At 38.3% G+C, this 15892-nt stretch overlaps 1 protein-coding gene across 1 annotated transcript in view; it reads right to left on the reverse strand.

The window, feature by feature from the left end:
- The window catches only part of LOC122806555 (acetylcholine receptor subunit gamma-like), a 645882-nt gene that overhangs the window by 400256 nt on the left and 229734 nt on the right, over positions 1-15892 (reverse strand). The window lies entirely within an intron of this gene.

Genomic DNA, 15892 nt, shown 5'->3' on the forward strand with positions numbered 1-15892 from the left:
TGCAGACTCAGTCCTCAGCCACTGGTGGGTGACTCAGTAGTGGCCACATCAAATGCTGTTCCTTAGGCCACTTACTGCTAATTTCTTCTGCCATCATGAAGTGGGGGTTAGTCACATCCTGTGTGTTTGTTATGTGTTCTTACTGGGTATGAGAGAGTCACTTTCTTTGGTTATGGGAGTTTCACTGGGAGATTCTTCTTGGGGAGGCTAGGGTAAATACCTGTTTCCTGGGCACAGGCTCCATCCTTAAATCAATCTCCTTCTAGTGATGTTTGTAGGCGAAAGAAAAAAACTTAGATATATTACATGACACAGCAGTTTTTCTGTTGATACAGAAGAGTTCATTAGTTTGCTATGGGGTTATTGCAGGCTTTGAACCTTTTCAAAGAGAAGAAAAAATGTGACTGTTGAAGATAATTCTTGTCCCTTAGTTCCTGAAGGTCCTTTATAAGATGATTCTGATGAACACAGGTTTAATGGCTCACTTTTGGTTGGACAAACTTTTGTATTTCCTTCTTAGCCTGTTTGACAGCAAAAAACAACTCTGATCCTGTAGGAAAAAAATATAAGACAGCTGGATACAGCAGCTTGAATCTCACACCTACCTCTCAACATTTTTGATTGTTGGGATAGATTTGCTTCTCTTCTGCCGGGTGTATGGTACATTTTCCACAAACATTCTGCTAACTTTGTCCTTTTCCCACCGTTTTCTCAGGGTCAATTCTTTCTGCTGCCATGATTACATCTTTAGTCTCGGCTGGTTTCTTGTGGCAAAGTTTGGAGCATACACACAATTGTTCCCTTTCAAATAACAAATCCTGCTGTGGAATTCCATTTCAATTGCTTATTTGTTCTATGATAAAATTAATACAATCTGTTCCTACCAGTTTCTCTGGTACAGCAGAAAATCTCAGGTTTTCCCTGCATCCCTTGTCCTCTGCCTCTACCATCTTTTGAAACAGCTCTTCTTGAGCTGTCTGATACTCAGCCAGCCTTTTCTTCATTTCAGTCTCTGATTTTGTCAGTTTTATCAGTTCATCTGAATAGCTGTTTACAGCTTCTTCCATTTTTCTAGGTTTTGTTTTTGAGTTGATATACTCTTCAGTGGTTTATTTTAATCAGCTCTGAGCACATTAGATTTATTTTTTCCTCTAGATTACTGGTAGTCATGTCTTGCACCAAAGTTGGAGCTTGAACTGCTTTTTCCTGAGCAGCTGCAGGATTCTTCCCAGTCAATATTTTCTACTTCATCTATTCTAGTTGATTTTCCTCCATGCTCTCCGAGTTTCTTCTTTGCTGGCATCTAGGCAGTGTACTTACTAGTCAGTAACTGAATTTACTAAAACTTGCAGAATTTCTGGCCCTTATCTCTTGGTTAATGTTTTAACACCAGGAGACCTGAAATCAAGCTGTTGATCAGTGTGCAGCCATAATGGAAGTCACTACTGTACTTTTTTATGACTGTGCTGACTCTATGTCTTAAGCAGGAACTTTTTCTGTTTTGCTTGGCTTTGTACACAGACGTTTTCTAAAAATGTTAAGTCTGACATTTTAAATTCTCCTTGGGATGAGGAGGTCTTGCTTTATCCTTCTGCTATTCACATACTCAAACATTTTGATGAAAGGGAGTAAGTGATTAAGAGGGTTACTCAGATTTTGGAGCCCAGCTTCTCAAAGTTTGCTAAAATCTTTGCTACAAATTCAGATTCCTTTTCCAAAAAGCAAAAATAAACAATCCCATCAGGCTTCTAACAAATGGGTTCTAAGACTTGTTCAGAAAGGTTACAGATGGCAGTGGGAAAGCCTCCATCCTTTCCAGGAGATCCCCATCTCGCTACCTAATTAGACTTCTTTGTTTTCCCCAGTAATCAAGCAAATGCTTTCTCTTGGAGCCATGGAACCAGCTCCCCCAGATCAGTAGGGAAAAGGTTTAAGAATTTTTGTGGTGCCAAAGAAAGATCTCTCTTAGAGACCAGTACTAAACATTTCCTTTCTCAACCTGTTTGTGAAATTTTGAAGTTTTTTTTATTCTTTTTTTTGTAACTCTAGACCTGAAAAATGCATAACATCATGTTCCTGCTGCCATTGATTGCAAAAGTTTTCTAAGTTTTTTTCTAAAGTTTTTCTGTTTCTGGGTTACATTACCAGTTTTTTGCATTACCCTTGGTGTTATCTACTACTTCAACAGTGTTCAGAAAGTGTCTACCTCCCATGATAACCTGTTGTAGACAGCAGGGTATTCATATTTCTCTGTTAAAATGGCTTTCTTATATTTACATTCTTTCTCAAAGTATCAGGAGCCCCTTACACGGTTAAGAAATCTCCTTCTTATCCTAGGATTCTAGGTCAACATTCAAAAATCCTTCTTTATTCCTTCTTACAGGATAATGTACCTAGGGTACCTACTGGATACCTCCATGCAAAAGGTATTCCTACATCAAGAAAAGGTAAACTTGCATGTGGAATTGTTACTGAGCTTCTCCATTCAGTCTCAAACTTCTGTAAGAGAATACTTGTTGATTCTGGAGTTCATGGCTTCTATGATTCTCAAGATTCCCTTTGCCAGATTACATACGCGGAAAATTCAGTGGCTCCTGAAAACTTTTTAGTTCCCACTAAATTACCCCCTGATATTTCAAATTCCTGTGTAGGGCTTTGTGAAAAGAGAGTTGCTTTGGTGGAGAGACCAGATATCCTTGAATTCAGGTATCTCCTTTCCTCTGACTACCCTTGAACAATCTGCAATGAAAGCTGCATCGGAGTTTGCATGAGAGCAGTGTCTATGGTGGTAAAAGTGCAAGGTTTATGGAACAAACAGGACAGGCCATACTTATCAATGTGAAATGTTAGTCATGCTGTCAAGTCTCTCCATCAGCTATGATCTCCAGAGACACTTCCGGTGATCACAGACAACACCACAGTGATGTGGTACATAGACAAAGAGGTGGATACCAGATCTTACTCCCTGTACAGGTTGACTATGGTAGATTGGGAGGTAACAATTCAGTATTGTTTAACCTTTCAATGCTCTTACATTCAGTCAGAGCTAAATGTTATGACAGACATGCTGAGCAGATCCAAAACAGATGCTCATAAATGGAAATAGAACAAGGGGGTCTTCCAGAAGTTGATCTTTTTGTAGGGAAGTCCTCAAGTGGATCTGTTTGTCTCCTTTCAAAACAGACAACTGAAGAAATTCTGCTCCAGGATTCCTTGCGAGCAGCCTGGAAAACATATGTTTTTTTCATTCCCATGGACTGGAATGTTCCTGTATGCATTTCCACCCTTTCCACTGATATCAAGAGTCATTCCAAAGATGCAGAAGGACTTCCCAAGAATCACTGAGGTGACTTCTTTTTGGCCCTGGCACCAGTGGTTTTCCTTCTTATGGATTTAGCCAATGGCAATTGCCACAAGATTCCTTGCATGATGGATCTACTCACAGAAGACAAGGGCTGTTTGATACATCCCATCCTCAAAGAAAACATGCAAATAGGTCACCTGTAGTGGAATAATGTTCTTGTTAGGTTCTCCAAACCCATACAGGGAGCTTAAGATGAAAGTGCTCATAAAGAAATAAAATGGATGATTTAAACCCACAGAAAGATCTTTGTGAATGTTTAATATTTTTTGTTAATTTTTTACTATACTAATAGTGGTCAAGAATATTTCAGAATTTAAGTTGAAGATAGAAGTATAGCTTGCAGTTCAGTTGGATTATAGTCATATACCACTACTGGCACCACTAAGGATTATAGAACCTTAAAGGCTCACCTTTCTCTGCTTTTCCCTTCCTGAAATAACTACAGATTACTGCCTGGAAGATTCAGTCTTAATACCATTTAGGAAACTTTTTCTGAGGACATGCAATAGGGTGTTAAAGGAGGCAAAGAAGCTTGCTGCTAGGAAATCTTATATGTCAAACAGAAAAGATTTGCTCGCTGGTGCCACACTAAGAATTAGGGCCTATTCAGGATATCTGTACTGCTGGTTTTGGAATATTTGTGTGTATTATTATTCCGTGACCTTTCATGTTTCTCTGTTAAGGTTCATCTATTGACCATTTTAGCATGTCTGCCCATAGATCCTCTTTCATCACAGTCTTTGGTCAAGCTTTTCTTGAAAGGGGTTTTACATAAGCACCCAATTAGAAAACAGGTGACACCTTCCTGGGATCTTAACTTTATTTTTGAAAAGTTAACTTTACCTGCTTGTGAACCAATTCATATCAGCCTGATTTAGAGTTCATTACTTGGAAAACAGTATTAGTGATTGCTGTGACATCTGAAAAAAAGAGTATCTGAGCTGCAAGCTCTTATGGTGGGTCAACCTTATTTGGTATTTCATAAATACAGTTTGCTATTCCATAAATACAGGGCTTCGGTGAGAACAAATCCCTTATTAATGCCTGAAATGGTTTCCTCCTTGTCTTTTTTTCTGAACATTAAAAACAGGGAGAAAGGATTGCTCATACTCTGGAAATGCATTGACAGCTCATGTACTATCTTGACATAAATAAATCTTTTAAGAAAGCTGAACACCTGTTTATTTCCAGTGAAGTTAAGGTAAAAAGGGCAACACATGTCAAAGCACACTGTTGCCATATGCTTGACCCTTGCTATCTCTTTTTGTTATTTACACCATAATAAGACACTTCCAGGTGGGGTCAGGGCTCATTATATGAGTTCCTTCATTTCTTCTATGACTTTTCATTAAGACATGGATTCTAGAAGCATTCTAGAGTCAGCTGCTTGGTCCTGTGTGCATATCTTAACAAAGCACTACAACCTAGATTCCTTTTCTAGGTGGAGAAAAATCTTTGTCATTCTGTTCTCCATTCTCCTGGATCTCCTTCATCCTACCAATCTGTGTACGTTCTGGCATTGTACCTGTATAGATTAGGCCACTACAGCGGTGATTTATGAATGACAGTAGTATAGTTTTATAAGTAAACATACCATAACAGTAGATGTTCAACTAAATCACTGCTGCAATAGCCACTCCCTCCAATCCTCATTTCTGTCTATGTTTATACTAAGGTAAGAATTTGCATTTCTAAAATTAACTTTACCATCTGATGCTGTACTTCTCATTCATTCCTCAATATCTGGATATCAGATCTGACTTCAGATCTGATTCGGCCACATACACTAGATTTTTGGATCCAACTCTTGAACTCCTCCCTCTATCCATAATGCCCTAGTCAGCTAGCAATGCCCTAGATCTCATTTGCCAACATCTCGCACAAATGAGGATCCTTCTTGGAGAGCTAGTTAGATTATTTTTGCAGTTTTTATGAGTAATTAATTTCCTTAAAACTTTCAGCTTTCATACTCCATTTATCACCTTCCTCTCCTAATTGTTATATTTGTTTTCTCCAAATTACTTCCTTTTTACTACTTTTCTTTTTCTACCTTTGGGTACTTTTTTCTGTACCATAGCTGGTACCTTTCTTTTCTTTCTAACCTTTCTACCATAGTTGATAGTCCACTTAATTAAAAAAAAATTCTCTTTACTTGTTTTTCTGTTTTCTTTTTCCTTTTTTCTAGGCCTGTTCTCAAAATTGCTGAAAAACCAAAAGGCTTTAAAAAGTGCACTTGCTGTGGGCATAAGATTCCCAATTCTGATGCCCACAGGGAACTACCTGGGAAAATCAAATCTCAACACTGACTGCTCCACTTGTGTTGCCTTTAATTTTAGGGCACTTAGAGACAGATGCAATAAATTGGTAATTAAGGGTATGCTGCCTCCCTCTTCCTCTTCTTCTTCAGAGGGTCAAACCCCCATGGTAAATCTGTAAAATCCTCTTCAGAATTGAAGGAATCTTGCAAAAGATCCCCAAACCATTCTCCAAAGACTACTACATCAGCTTCTTCTTCATCGGACCCTCTTCAGGAAATTCAGAAAACTTCTGATCCTTCTGTTATTCTATCTAAGTCTCCTTGAACCCATTCACCTAGGTTCTCCACTGAACCATTTTCTCCTCAGCTGCATTCTCCTTTTCTCCAGGTAATGCCGAGGAGAGAGTCTAGGCCCCAGTCACCCATCTCTACCATTAAGTGCTCCAGAAGTCTGTCAGAAGCTGATGTGATTAGGATGATGAGGATATTACTCAGAGCTCAGATTCAGATGGAGGTTATTCTGGCTTTGGCTCCCACTGAATCCATGAGCCTCCCATACACCTCTCATGTAGTAATCTCTCCTTCTCTGATCCGTTCCATGGTTTCAGAGCCCTTGGATCTGAGAGCCCTGAGAGTGTCAGCATCAGACCCAAAGATGACTAGATCTTAGACTCTGACAGTCCCCCAGGCTAGTTCCACTCTGGTTCCTTTGGATCAGGATGAGTCTTGGAACCAACGCTCTGGCACCAGATCAGGGGCACTACAAAGTTATGGGAGCTACCCTTGCCCCTTGGAACTTCGGTGTTGGACAGCTCCTTCCTCAAAGCAATGGATCCAGGCAGGATCAGGGATTGGTAGCTTTGGAGGTCTCAGTTCTTGTGCAGCCAACCACAGCTTCTCCTGGCCCATCTGTCTTTGAAGAAGTGGAGAGGGTTTTCTCTCAACCAAGCTATTCAATTACTCTCTCATCCTTGGAGCCTACATCCCTTCCTATTTTAGGTCTGAGCTCTTCTCCTAACAGGGCTACTCCATAGGGACAGCCGGTATCATCTAGCATCCAGATAGTCCCCATCAAGCAATTTCTCATCTCTTCAGATACCTCTCCAAATCATCCTTCTGAAGATGTTCCCCAAAAGAGAACATGCAAAAGGAGACACACAGATTCCCCTCTGCAATCTCTCACTGAAGATACTGACTTTGATGAAGGGAAAGGGTCTCCCAGATCTCCACCACATGACATTTTCTTTGGAGGCATCCTTGAAATCTTTAAACAAAAATTGGATGGTCTTCAGATACCCCCTCCCCAGAAGAGTCAGTTTTTCTGGAAGCTTTTGGGTCTGGCCCATCCATGTCTTGGGTGACTCCCCTGGCAGATGAGCTTATCAATTTAATCTCTTGCCGAGCATGGAAGGGACCAAATTCTTTTGAACCAATTCCCTGACACCCAGATAAAATTTTGGCACTTCTGAAGGACAGACCTCTTTAGAGCAAAGCAGTCCCTATTGATCCTATGGCTGTGGCAGCAGCCACTAAAAAGGAGTGAGCAGAGCAGAGCTCCTCTATCCATGAGTCCAGGGCATTGGACAGGTTTGAAAATTGCATATTTGCTTCAGTGATCTTTGCCTTGAGATCCCTGAATTACTTAGTGCACTTTACAAGACTGCAGTGGGATTTAACCAAGGAAATCTCCAAATCCCTCTAAGAGTCCATGGCTATGGAGGACTACAAGAGGTCCTCTTAACAGCTGGCCACTCTAATTTCCATTTCCAATGCATCCAAGAGGTTATTATCCAATGCAGCGGAGGGTACCTCAAGTACTGCCAATTCAGACACAGACACTGCCTGGATGCATTTATGTAACTTTGAAGAGGCTTCCTAGTCTTCTTTCACCAATGCTCATTTTGATGGAACAACTTTGTTTGACCTTACTGTGCAAGAAATGCTTTCCCAGAGTGAACAAGATGGAAAGACTGTCTGCCACAGAGACACATTTTTCTGTCTCTCGATGATTCTTTTCCCAGAATCAAAGAGCAGGCAAGGAAATGTGGTTCCACAAGTCCCAAGGATCTTGCCAGAATTCACACAGGGATAACTCCTCCAGAGGTAGAGGGGGGAGTTCAAATGGAAGACACTGTCCTCATGGCAGGGTAGGCCCACAAAACCAGGGTTTCTGAGATTAATTTTCAGATAAACCCTTTCAAAGTTCCTGAAGGGTTGCCTGATTGCCCATCTCTGGAGGTAGTCAGGGTGCCTGTCTTTGCACCCCAGATGCAAGGACTTCTATAACAAAAGATTCTTGAGTGCTAAAAATAATGTACAGAGGTTATTTCATACTATTTTACAGACTCTCCCAAACAAAAAAAAGAAGGCTTCCAGATGTCCCACACAGTCAGAGAGAATCTGCAGCTCAAGAGATTCAAAAGCAGCTAGACAAAAGAATCATCCAGGAGGCCCCACCAGACCAAAGAGGATTCAGAACTTACTCAAGGCTCTTTTAAGTGCCCAAGAAGAGTGGGGACATGAGACCCATTCTGGGTCTAAGCAAACGGAACCAATTTGTGAAAAAGTCAAAGTTCTGAATGTCATGGTTCAGTCCATTCTGTCTTTTTTATGCAAAGATGATTGGATGTGCTCATCTGATTTTCAGGACATGTACTATCACATAAAGATGAACAGATGATCCTGAAGATTTCTACATTTTCAGCTCTGAGACAGTCACTATCACTTCAGAGCCCTGCCCTTTGGTCTCACCATAGCCTCCAGGATGTTTACCAAGTGTATGGCAGTGGTAGCAGCTCATCTGAGACTGCTGGCATTCGGTGTGTTTCCATATCTAGACGACTGTCTCTTCACTGCCCCAGGCAAGCATCTCTTAGAGCAGCCAAAGGACTATTTCCTCCAACTTTGTCAAAGGGTTGGTGCTTTGTTGAACACCATAAGTCAGATAGCCTCTCTTCCTTTACATCATGTGGACATAATCAGGTCTTAGGCATAGCAAATTCTTGTTCACCCTTCTCCTCCAGCCAGACTTGTCCTTCAGGCTCTAGGTTTGATGGTAGTGGCCATAACTGTAGTTCCAATAGCCCATTTCTATATGCTTGTTCTCCAATGGACTCTAGCTGTTCAGTGCTCTATTCTGAATCATCCTATGTCCTTCCCTGTCAAACTCACTTGAGTCTGCAAGGATCATGTTTGTTGGTGGATTCAGTCAGATGAACTTTACCTAGGTTATCCCTTTATTCTGTCCCCTCCAGTAGCCACAATATTCATGGATGCCTTCCAAATGGGGTGGGGGGCATTTCTTGGGACAGATGGCCCAAAGTATGTGATTCTCCTCAGAGACCAATTCAATGTCCTAGAGATGAGAGTGGTCCTACTAGTGTTGCAGGTTTTTCAAGCTGTTCTTCCTCTAAGAACTATTGTGATACAAATTGAAAACATGTCTGCGGTCTGATACATCAACAAACAGGGGGAACCCGATCTTACCCCTTTGTTGAGAGGCAGTGAGAATGTGGCAATGGGCGATCTCCTCCAACTGCTTTCTTATGACAATACACATGCTGGGGGAATCAAAAGTTCTAGCAGACAAACTTAGCAGGTCCATTTTGATGCCTCACAGGTGGTCTCTCAATCAGTCAGTGGCAAACAGGATTTTCTGCTGCTGGGGCCAACCTTGCTGCGGTCTCTTTTCATTTCCCATAAACAACAAGCACAGCAGGTTCCTTCCCCTAATCCCCCCTTAGTGGGAGTCACTAAGAAATGCTGTAGTCCGTGTTTGGTCATCCGGTCTCCTTTATGCTTATCCCCTATTGCCTCTGATTCCAAAATTCTTACAGAAAGTGCTTCAGTTGAAGAGCTCAGTTATCCTCAATGCCTGCTTCTGGCCTTGCCAAGTGTTGTTCCCCTTCCTTTGATCTCATCTTCAATATCCTCCATGGATACTGGACCTGAGTCCACACCTTTTCTCACATATCTTTGGGATGAAGCATCACAATATTCCAGGCCTCAAACTAAACGCATGGCTTCTCCAATTCCATTAATAGCTAGACACCCCAGGCTTTCCTGCTCAGTCCAACGGATACTTCTATCTTCCCAGAAAGCTTCTAGAAGGAAGATCTACAGGAGTAAATGAAAACAATTCTCAGTTTGGGCTCTTCAGAAATAAATTGATCCTTTCACTCCTCCTATATTTGTGGTTCTAGAATTTTTAGCATCGATTTTTCAAGAAGGTACTAGCTTTTCTACAAAGTACAACTAGCAGCTATATTTAATCTTTACTCTGGAGAAAATACTTCCTCTTTAGCTTCTACCAAATTGTGCAAGGCTCTTCTAAAAGGCACCTTGTTACATAGACCTCCAGTGAAAGACCCATCACCTTCTTGGGATTTAAGAGTCATACTACAAGGGTTGATTCAACAACCCTTTGAACCATCATCTAAGTCTGATTTAAAACTTTTAAACTTGGAATACAGCATTCCTAGTAGCTATTACATCTGTGAAGTGAATTTCTGAACTCCAGGCTCTATCGTCTAATCCCCTTATATTATTTTTCTTAAAGATAGAGTCACCTTATGAACAAATCCATCCTTCTTACCAAAGGTAGCATCTAAATCGAATATCAATCAAACTTTTCATTTGTTTCTCTTCTTCCCTAATTTTTCTAATAAGGGAGAGTACATGCTGTATCTTTTAAATGTATGTAGACAACATTGTTTTTATTTCCACAGAACAAAAGATTTCAGGAATCAGAAGAGCTATTTGTTTCTTTCTCACTGAACAGATTGGAATCACCAGTTTCTAAAGTTACCCTGGCCAAATGGATTACTGATTGCATTTCTTTTGTTTATACTTAGTAAGGCCTCTCCCTATCAAAGCCTCCTAAAGCACATTCTACTAGATCCATGGCAGCCTCTTCCACCTTTTGGTCTAGAACTTCCATTGATGACATTTGTGCAGCAGCTACCTTGTCTAATGCTCATACCTTATTGCTCATTACAAACTAGATTTGACCTCCAGAAGCAGAGTTGCTTTTGGTTCAGCAGTTCTCCAGAATATTCTTCCATGAGGGCTACTCAAGATTCCCATAGCTGGGGACTCTTGTCCTAAACGTTGAGGAACAAATGAAAAGGACAACATCAGATATTCAAGTTATGTAGTCACCATAACTATGCATCTGTGTTGTACATTTTCATTCTTCCTCAACTCCCCACCCTCCTTCCCCCTTCCTTTCATCTTCTTTAGCTACCTTTTGGATATTGTGGAACCTTTTGTTCCAGGTTTGAGCCCCAGATTTACTATTCTTTTCTTATTCTTGCACTATCTTAGAATCTACAAGGCACCAAACTCGATCTGAGGTATTGCTAGCTGACTGGGGCATTCTGGGTAAAGGCAGGAGCTAGAGAGTTGGATCCAAAAGTCTAGTGTATGCAGCCAAGTCAGATCCGAGGTCAGATACAATACCCAAATATTGAGGAAGAATGAAAATGGACAACACAAATGATAGTTATGGTGAATACATAACTTGAATTTTTTTATCATGATCACAGCCTCCTCTTTACAGTAGGCAAGAAAGCCCTGAAGCTTTTCCACTTGGAGTTCATGCAACCAACAGCCTGGGTCCAGGTGGAGGAAACACAAGGCTTTGGAATACTGGCCTGCTATTATATTCTAGGCAGGATATAACCCATATAGCTTTGGCTATTGCAGCACTGATTGAACTGAATATCTACAGTTATAGTAAGTTTACATACACAATTCTACTTTCTTCAGACATTAGCTTTGGTTAAGGGGCTATCATATTCTGTGAATGTATCTTGAACTTCCTTTCTTTTTCATATCCTAACTAAATCTCAGCCTCATATGTGTTTCCAAATACCCATTGAGATGCACAAATAAAATCTAGTACAGTGTAGAACTTAAATTTTGGATCACAAATAAAAGTCCCTTGTTCTAGTATTCCAGGATTTTTGTGTCAAGATGCTTAAGAGGTCATCAGTCCCTCCAACTACAATATTGTTTTTTTTTTTACACATTTAGTACATGATCTCCTGGAAGCCAGTCTGACGTCTAAGAGCAAAAGCTAATGTATAATTAGAAGTCATCTCAATGGTGCATTGCAGGGGTGCAGTATCACTTCAAGTGCAAATTATTGGTGTCTTAAGTTATTTTCCTGCGCTGCTCACTGAAAATGACTTCAATTGTTTTTTAAGGATTTTCATGTAGCCCTGTTAGCATGTGACTCTTGCTTTTTCTTAGTGAGAAGACTGAATGAAGTTCTTATCTTTCTTTCACTTCATTTGTGCAGCAGTGGTGTGGTCAGCTGTCTGCACATGCACAAGATACTACATTGTGGAAAAAGTGTTGCTTATCTACTTTTTTCAAGACCAGATATCATTCTTATATCTTCTTAGATAAAAGGAAAACTGCAGCACCAAGAAAACGTGAAGCTGGGATGGGAGTGTGATATAAAGATCTTAAGCAGGAGGGAGTATATAAATATTTGGAAATAAAGTACTGGCAATAAAACAATGTGTTCTTCCTGTTTTAATTTACAGCTTTGGTGTGATTTACTATCTCTAAAAGTATTGTATCAGTTGGACAAGAAAACAAGAAAAAAAGTTTAATGCTCATCATATGATATATAAAAAACAATGCATACCAAGATTATATATCCCTCACTCTGAAGGAGGTATGGGCCTCTTCAAAACTGACTCCATGTATAAATCTACAATCATAGGACTGCATATATATCTGCTGACCTCATCAAATCCAAACATAGTGAAAGTTTTAAAGCATGAGGAGAAGAAGTATAAGATGACATCTTTGATTAGTTTAGCAGAAGCATTTCAGAATAAAGCAGGAATTGAAATCAAACCAGAAGTAGACAAAAATCAGAAAGCAAATGAAAGTGCAAAAAAAAGAAAGAATGTAAATAAAGTAGCCAGAACAGAAAGAAAGAAAACTGGAAAATCATAATGTAGTGGCAAGTATAGAAAACGTTAGGAACAATGTCATGTTGATGAAGATTTGATTCGGGATAAACATTAGGTATAAATATTATTACCATCCATTTATATTAGGTAATAAGTTTTGAAAGACTTCATCAATAAGGTTGAATATGTTAAATACCTGTGTGCTATAATCTTTTACTGAGGTTTTATATATGCTACATCCTATTTTACTATGATTGAATTGGTTGTCATCTATTTTTCATGTAAATATTAATTGCTTATACAATAAGTAGACACTTATACTGTATTAGAATTCTGTCTAATCTACACTAGTACTATATGTGTTCAAAATAATATAAATATTGCTTATTCCTAATACAAATATTCTCCATATGATAATTCAATTTACGGAGGTCAGATGTTCTGGATTGTCAAGGTATGAGTGATAATCTGATGGACTTAGGTTTATCCATCAGATTAGGAATGATTTTCATTCCATGGCTAGTGCGGATCTTAGTTTTGTTAACATTTATTAATTTAAATTTATTTCACAAAAACATTTTTAGTATGCCTGACCAAAACATTACTTTATTGGTAAACACTCAAAGTATAAAACTGATAATTTCCTTTAAAAGCTCAAACATATACTTTACAGTTATCAGAGGAAAATGTTTAATAGTCACAATAAAACAAAAAATACATAGTCTAAATAACCTAAGATGGATTTAACTTTATTATCTTTAAATACCAATGGCTTAAACAGTCCTAGCAAGAGACCAAATCTACTGAAATATTTAAAACTGAACAAAGCACAAATTGTCTTCCTTCAAGAAACTCATTTCAAAACAAATGACAATTACAAATGGAATCCTAAGGAATATATGATATTGGCGCAATCCACTTATAAGACAAAGACAAAAGGGGTAACAATTTTATGGAAAAACAAATGTGATTAACCCAGAAATCATTTATAAGTATGAAAATAAAGAAGGCCTTATGCCATTAGTAATAGTTAAATATAATAACAGAATATGGACCCTAGCCAATCTATACTGGTTCCCAGGCATTGGAACAGGAACTGTTAAAAAACACTTGGATTTCATTTCCAATAATTATAAAGGCAACTTAATATTAAGAGGAGATTTTAACTTCTTCTTCTTTTGGCTTTTCCCGGTTAGCGGTCACCACAGCAGATCACCTGTCTGCTCATGACTGGCAGTAGAGTTTTACGGTGCCGAGTTGCCAGCCCGGCACCCAACCTTCCATGGAAGGCACACACATGCATGCACTTACTCCTAGGGCCAATTTAGAGTGTCCAATCCACCTACAGTATGTCTTTGGGATGTGGGAGGAAACCAGAGCACCCAGAGGAAACCCACGCGACCACAGGGAGGACATGCAGACTCCGCACAGAAGGCACCCCAGCCGAGGATCGAACCGGAGAACCTCTTGCTGTGAGGTGACAACGCTAACTGCTGCACCACCGTGGCCACCTAGGAGGAGATTTTAACTGTATATCTGATATTTCTGAAACTACAAATAAAAGACCACTGCGTACATCTGCTATATCAAAAGCTTTAAACAAGTGGGTAGAATCATTTCATCTTGTAGATACTTTAAAATCATTAATTTCTCAATCACTCCCTGCCCATTTTCATACCATAATTCATTGATACTAAAACTTCAAAATGGGTACAAACCATTAATCTTTAACTCTAGAATTCCAGCATATATAACTAAAATTAAAGAGTTCAAACCCTGGTTATTATCTGAATTACAGTTCTTCTTAGATATTAATTACACCACAGAGATAAATAAAATAATGATATGGGACTCATTAAAAGCTTACATATATGGTAAAACCCTAATTTGGTAAAAAAAAATCAGAGAATGGGATTCTGAATTATTAGAGCTACAATCCAACCTTTTGTCAGTAAAAGCTGAAAAAAATCTAAATCATTTGGAGATGAAAAAGAAAGTAGAAGTATTAAACAATAACTACAATGAAATTATAACACATAAAACTAGTTTAGCTTTAGAAAAACTAAAAAGTAATACATTGGCCACTTCTCCCAAATATCTACATAATTTATCCACAATAATCAATATTCAATCAAAAGCTAATAACATTAAAAGCATATTCCATGAAAAGAAAAGGAAAATGTCTTGGATATAGGTGATATTCTTGATGCCTATAGGAATCACTATATGGAACATTTCCAAAAAGAAAATATAAATATTGATCAATTAAATCTAGATGAAAAATGTTCTGATATAAAAAAACAGAAGAATTAAAACTAGATCTGCAAGCAGTCATATCCTACAAAAAAATTACAGATACAATAAAAGAGAGTAAAATAATAAAGCGCATGTATAGATGGCATAATTATGGAAATATATAAACTTTTTCCTTCAAAGATACTATCCCTCTTCCATAAAACTCTATTAGAAAGTCAGTCACAAGCTTTAATACCACCCTCTTGGAGATATTCCTTAATCACACCAATCCTAAAGGAAAACAAATCCCCAAACCTCTGTACCTCATATAGACCTATATCATTATTAAATAATGACTATAAGATATTTATGACAATATTAACTAGCAGAATGAAAATACCACTATCCAAAACAATAAATAATGATCAAACTGGATTTATATATCATAGACACACATGACAATATTGAAAGAATAATTTCTCTTATAGATTATGTTACTAAAGAAAATAAACCCTCATAATTAGCTTAGAGATAGCCTTTTAGTCTCTAAACTGGGACTATTTATTCAAAAGCCTAATGCTATTTGAATTTCCTGCAACCTTTGTTCAGTTCCTAAAGAATATATGTACAAATAATTTAGCGTATGTCAAGTTAGGTCCTTTTACCTCTGAATCTATACATATAGCAAAAGGCACTAAACAAGGATGTCCCATGTCACCAATTCTATTTGCTCTGTCTCTTGAAATATTGGAAGATTCAATTCATAACAATATAAAAATCAAAGGAATAGATGTTTATGAACAATATAATTCTAAAGTAATGCTATTTGCTGATGACATATTACTAACATTATCTTATATAAAAGAGACATTAGAAGAATTAGATATATTAATTGACAAAATTCACATGACTTCAGGACTCAATTTCAATAAATCAACATTTTTTTTTTAAATAAAAAAAAGAACTGCAGACTAAGGGGGATCACATCATAGGGAAACAAGAATCTACCTTAAAATATCTAGGGATTGAGTTATGCAAGGATAATAATGAATTAGTCTCAAAAAACTACAATGATATCATCAATACAATTAAAATCTCTGTGGA

The sequence above is a fragment of the Protopterus annectens genome, chromosome 7.part0, assembly GCF_019279795.1.
Source record: "Protopterus annectens isolate FY-2018-M chromosome 7.part0, PAN1.0, whole genome shotgun sequence".
NCBI classification, from domain to species: Eukaryota; Metazoa; Chordata; order Ceratodontiformes; family Protopteridae; genus Protopterus; species Protopterus annectens.